The sequence below is a fragment of the Morus notabilis genome, unplaced genomic scaffold, assembly GCF_000414095.1.
Source record: "Morus notabilis unplaced genomic scaffold, ASM41409v2 Scaffold640, whole genome shotgun sequence".
NCBI classification, from domain to species: Eukaryota; Viridiplantae; Streptophyta; class Magnoliopsida; order Rosales; family Moraceae; genus Morus; species Morus notabilis.
In genome coordinates, this window is record NW_010367435.1 from 131,975 (window position 1) to 138,609 (window position 6,635).

The window sequence follows — 6,635 nt, forward strand, 5'->3', positions numbered from 1 at the left end:
GGAGAGAACGCACCATGTGTCACGCGCGGAGTGGGAGAAGCATGCTGGCGCGGAGTCAGAATGGAGGACAGCTGTCGCGCGCAGAGGAGAGAAGTAGGCTGGCGTGAGCAGGCGCGGGACCCACGCTTCTGAGAGTTGGACGCGCTTGGCTGTGGAGTGATAGGGACGCGCCTACTTCTCTGAGGCCGTTTTGGAGACACGCGCACGGGAGAGTTGGGGAGCGCAGAAAAACTGGGGCCCACGCAGAGAGAACTGATGTAGCGGCTTGGCTCGGCTTAATGGGCTGACGCGGCTTAATGGGCTGAAACGGCTGAAAATATGGCTTTTATGGCTTTTTCTTGTGTAGCTTTCTACACTGCTTTCATCTGTAAATAATTAAACAAAAACTAGACAAATTCTAATTAAAAATATCATTAATAAAAATAATGGAATTGTTTGATTAAAGCTTAAATATTTTAATATTATATAATTCAAAAGTAATATTTAGAATGCATTTTCATGCACTAATCACGACCCCCAACCAGCTTATTGCTAGTCTCTAGCAATCCAAGCGCAAGAGAAATCATGTCACAAAGAAAATCTAAGTCTCAACTCGCTTAGTCACCTGAGTATTTTAAACAAACTGTTAGCAAGAAGTCAAAAGATACTATCAAGATCATTTCAGTCATAACTCCAGAGTCGTGTGTGTGTGCTCCAAACCATAACCTTCTTACCACTGACCATAACACATGCAGCTTTGAAAAATTCACCAAATAGAAGTCTCAACTCCATTGATCTCACAGGTGTCAGGAATATTTGAGTGCAAAGGTTTTCTCTCATGGAGTTGGAAATGAAACAATCAACGCTCAGTGTTGAGGAAGGTAAATTTAGGACAAACAGTCAAACGAACATTGACCAAAAGATAGGTTAATCAACTCTTAGAACATTCCACCATTCTTACCACAAACCAACTTTTAGGATTTCATTCGGGTCAAACAGAAATTTACAGAAACAAACAAAGAGCCAAAAAAAATACATAGGAAAATAAATTACTTCTTCTTTTTTTTTTCTTTTTTGGCTTTTTTTTTTGTTTTTTTTTTTTTTGCAAGAGACAACCTGAAGTGAATGTAGAAAGGTTTTCTTTTAACAAACAGCTATATAGCATCGAATGTGATTAACACCAAACTACAGGATTTGTGAAATGTTGTTCTTGCTCAGTTTTTTTTTTATAGAAAAATAAGAAATGAGGCTCTATTACATAAGATCATTCCTATCTAACCCAAAATCCATCCCTCAAGCATATGCACCAAGCATACCACTAACTATGTAATGATGTTCTAATAGTGATTTTACTGGCTCAAAAGATCAATGAAAGTTCAAAAGTCGTTTTCTCAACTCTCTTAACTCACTAAAAATCAAGCACTTAAACTCAGAAATTTTCTCAGCTGACATTAACATCCATCTTACCACAAGGTTTAGCATGTGTAAAAAGAAACTCTGGAAGTCATTTCTTAGTAACCAAGACAGTGAAAATCAACTCAAACCAAACATTTTGAAATCATACTCAGATAACTTCGCAAAAATTTTAACCCAAATATCAACATGACAAAAATCACTCTTACGTGTGAATATGCCCACCACCCCCAACCAAAATCAGACAGTGTCCTCAATGTCAAAAATTATGGAAATATAGAGAAAGAAGACACCTGGATGATGAGCATTCCACATATGAGCACAGCTTGAGCTTCCTGATATGATTCTCCAAAAACACACACATAAAAAAATGTAAAAAGAAACGAAGAAAATAGAACATGAAAATATGATACAAGAGATGTGAGCAAACTACTCAGAGCTGGTAAACAAGGTCGTCGAGAATGATCTCTTCAACCTGGTTCACCCGCTCTAAATAATTTTTCAGACGCTGGCCATTTACTTTAAGGATTCTCCCATCGGTTGGGTCTTCAACCTCGACAGCACCATTGGGAAAAATGCGTTTCACTACGAACGGGCCAGTCCACCGCGACCTCAACTTACCGGGGTGGAGATGCAAACGAGAATCATAGAGATGAACCCGCTGATTCGGCTCGAAGTTCTTCCTCAGGATCTGCTTATCATGAGCCGCTTTCATATTTACCTTGTAGATCCTGGAATTATCATAGGCATCGTTCCTTAACTTCTTGATTTCGGAAAGATGGAGCTTCCGATTGACACCTACAGCGCTGAGATTAAAGTTGAGGGCCTTGGTAGCCCAATAAGCCTTATGTTCGAGCTCTACATGTAGATGACAGGCTTTTCCAAAGATAAGCCTGTAGGGACACATCCCAAGTTGGGTTTTGTAAGCAGTGTGGTATGCCCAAAGTGCGTTCGGAAGGCGCAGAGACCAATCCTTGCGATCAGAATTAACCGTCTTTTCTATAATTTGCTTAATCTCCCTATTGGCCAACTCAGCTTGGCCATTTATCTGTGGGTGATAGGCAGTTGAAACTTTATGAACCACACCGTACTTGCACATTAGAGCCTCAAAAGAACGGTTGCAGAAATGGGTGCCTTGATCACTGATAATGGCACGCGGCGTTCCAAATCAAGATAACACATTTTCCTTTAAGAACTTTACAATAGTAGTGTTATCGTTGTTCCGACACGCCACAACTTCTACCCACTTAGACACATAATCCACAGCGAGGAGTATGTAAAGGAATCCATAAGAAGGTGGAAATGGTCCCATAAAGTCTATCCCCCAGCAATCGAATATTTCTATTACGAGAATCGGGTTTAAGGGCATCATATGGCGACGGGACAAAGCACCTAGCTTTTGGCACCTCTCACAGGAACGACAGAAGTCATTGGTGTCCTTAGATAAAGTGGGCCAATAGAGACCACACTGCAAGATTTTCGTGGCGGTCTTCTTCACAAAAAAATGACCGCCACATGCATCGTTGTGGCAAAAGTTTAGGACACTAGACACTTCATCATCCGGGATGCGTTGTCTCATGATCTGGTCGGGGCAGTACTTAAAAAGATAGGGGTCATCCCAATAAAAGTTACGAACCTCGACCAGAAATTTCCTCTTGTCTTATGCACCCCAGGTAGATGAAATCTCGCCCGTCACAAAGTAGTTAACAATGTTCGCATACCATGGCATCTTAGTGACGGCGAAGAGATGTTCATCGGGAAAGTCATCTCCAATAGCAGGAATTTCGGCGGAATCATTGAATTCAAGACGAGATAAGTGGTCCGCCACCACATTTTCGACTCCCTTCTTGTCATTGATTGCCAAGTCAAATTCCTGCAGGAAAAGGATCCACCTAATTAAACGCGCCTTAGCATCCTTTTTGGAGAGAATGTACTTAAGGGCGACATGATCTGTGAAGATGGTGATAGGTGAACCAATCAGATATGCACGGAACTTGTCGAGAGCAAATACTACAGCAAGCAACTCTTTTTCAGTAGTAGAGTAGTTCATTTGAGCACTATTCAGAGTACAGCTTACGTAGTAGACAACGAAAGGCTTCCCCTCCCTTTGTTGACCAAGAACGGCCCTCACAGCATAGTTACTTACATCACACATGATCTCGAAAGGTAAGCTCCAATCTGGTGACTGTATAATAGAGGCAGAAGTCAATTTTGCGATGAGTGTCCGGAATACATCCTCACACTCTTGTGTCCAGTTGAACACAACATCTTTTGCTAGGAGGTTGCTTAGCGGTCTCGCTATAGATGAAAAGTTCTGAACAAACCTCCTGTAGAATCCGGCGTGCCCCAGAAAAGATCGGACATCTTTAACGGCCTTGGAGGTGGGCAGGTTAGAAATTAGTTCAACTTTAGAGCGGTCGACCTCGATTCCTCTTTCAGAAATAACATGCCCAAGAACTATACCGGATGACACCATGAAATAACACTTCTCCCAATTTAGCACAAGACCCTTCTCTTCACATCTTTGTAGAACGGCTTCTAAGTTGAGAAGGCATGTGTTGAATGAATCTCTAAAGACTGTCAAATCATCCATGAACACTTCCATGCATTTTTCGATCATGTCGCTGAAAATGCTCATCATACACCTCTGAAATGTGGCAGGTGCGTTACACAGTCCAAATGGCATTCGCCGAAAGGCATAAGTGCCAAAAGGACATGTGAATGTTGTCTTATACCGATCTTCTAATGTTATCTCTATCTGATAATATCCTGAATAGCCATCGAGAAAGCAATAGAAAGGATGACCTGCCACTTGTTCTAGGATTTGATCTATGAATGGAAGTGGAAAATGGTCTTTGCGAGTGGCAACATTAAGCTTGCGATAGTCAATACACATGCGCCAACCAGTCACGACCTTTGTGGGAACTAGAGCCCTTTTCTCATTTTCCACCACAGTGACCCCCGATTTCTTTGGCACTACTTGGGTCGGACTAACCTACTTGCTATCAGCAACAGGATAAATGATGCCAGCATCTAATAGCTTGAGAACCTCATTCTTCACCACTTCTTTCATTGTTGGATTCAATCTTCTTTGAGGATCTCTTCGCGAGTTAGCTCCTTCTTCCAAATGAATATGATGGGAGCAAATCAAAGGACTGATCCCTTTAATGTCAGCAATCATCCAGCCCAATGCAGATCTATGCTTTTGCAGCATGCTGATCAACCGCTGCTCTTGTGATGCATCGAGTTTGAAAGAAATGATAACAGGAAAGGTATCGCCGACTCCCAAAAAAGCATGTTTTAATCCTTCTGGTAGTTGAGCAAATTTGACTGTAGGGGTCTCTTCGATGGAAGGCTTTGGTTTCTCTCTCCCTTGCGGAAGTTCCTCGAAACACAGTTGCTTAAACTTAATTCCTCTGTCCTGTGAGTTGTTGAAAATGGCAGAAATGTTAGCCAACTCACAAGGACCGGAACTTTCAGACTCAGAATTTTGGAGGAGGTTTTCAAGATCTTCAGAGTTGCTTTGTAGCAGAACCTCCTCCTCGACAAGTGTGTCGATCAAGAATGTTTGGTGACACTCATCATCAATTAATTAGAGCATTTGCTGTCGCGAGGAATGGTCTTCCAAGGATGATCGGGATTTTTGACTCCACATCAACCACTGACTGAGTGTCCAAAACAACAAAATCCACAGGATAGTAGAACTTATCAACTTGCAATAACACATCTTCCACTATTCCTCGTGGTCTCTTAATAGATCGATCGGCCAGTTATAGAACCATAGATGTGGGCTTAATATCTCTAAGACCTAATTGTGAGTAGACTGAATAAGGCATGAGGTTAACACTCGATCCTAGGTCTAACAATGCTTGGCCGAATTCGCGTGTCCCAATGGTGCAGGAAATGGTGGGACAGCCAGGATCTTTGTACTTCAGCGGTGTCTTCTGCTTAATCACCGCGCTCACTTGTTCCGTCAAGAATGCAGTCTTCTTGACATGGTGCTTTCTCTTTATAGTGCACAGATCCTGTATAACCTTGGCGTAGGCCGGCACTTGCTTGATCACATGTAGTAAAGGAAGATTGATCTTCAATTGTGTCAAGTGCTCCAGGATCTCACTTTGATTTTCCAGCACTTTCCCAGCAGGTCGGAGAGCTTGGGGGAAGGGCACATTTACCAGAATTTTTGTTTGCTCTTCTTTCTCCTGAGCCGATTCTTCATTACTCAAAGTGGTAGTACTTGTTGATGGTGTGTCTGAATTCTTACCACTTTTTGTAGTGATGACGTTAACTTCCTTGATATTTTGACCTTCAGAGTTGGAAGTTTGAGCCATGTTTTGTCCTCTCAAACTAGACTGGGCTTGTGATGGAAATTTACCGCGCTCTTGAACGGCTAAAGCTTCTGTCAACTTTGTGATCTGACTTTTTATTTCCTTGTTTTCTTCCACTAGCTGCGTGAGCATTGAATCAACCCTTTGATTCGTCTTATTTTGCGCGTCCATAAAATCTTTTAGGGTATCCTCTAGAGAATTCCCTTTCGGCTGCACGTTATTCTGAGGTGCAAAATATGTCCTTGGTGGTTGAGATTGTTGCTCTGATCTCCATTGCCCTCCAGATGATTATGCTTGTTGGTTTGAATCTCGCCAACTGAAATTCGGGTGGTTTTTCCAACCAAGATTGTAAGATTCTGAGAAAGGTCCGTAAGGCTTCTTGTATGTGCCCAATGCATTGCACTGCTCCTCATATACCTCTCTCATTTCACTTAAAGTGTGGCAATCCTGAGTTAGATGGCCCATTCCAGTACAAACTAAACAAGGCTCATGTGCCTCTGTCCTTGCCACCATATAGGATCCTTTACTATCTTTACTTTTGAGGACCTCAATTTGCTTCGTTAAAGCTTCAACTTGGGCCTTGAGGCTGTCCTCTTCCCTTAATTGATAAACTCTAACTGGTCGGGACCTACTGGTGCTCTCAGTAGCACTTGGTCCAGTCCAAGTATGAGCTTTCTCAACTAACTCGTTCAGGTACTCAATAGCTTCGTCAGGATCTTTCTGGAGAAAATCTCCATTGCACATCATCTCAACAAATTGGCGCTCTCGAATTGTGAGTCCATCGTAGAAATAGCTTACGAGGCGCCAACTTTCATATCCATGGTGGGGACACAGATTTAACAGATCTTTAAACCGCTCCCAAGCTTGATAGAGAGTTTCATTTTCCTTCTGAGCGAAATTCGAGATCTGTCATTT

At 42.2% G+C, this 6,635-nt stretch overlaps 2 pseudogenes; one reads left to right on the forward strand and one right to left on the reverse strand.

Moving 5' to 3' along the window:
• Positions 1 to 1,825: 1,825 nt before the first annotated feature.
• LOC112094355 lies at positions 1,826 to 5,891 on the reverse strand (annotated as a pseudogene).
• A 643-nt stretch (positions 5,892 to 6,534) lies between these two features.
• On the forward strand, positions 6,535 to 6,635 carry LOC112094356 (annotated as a pseudogene).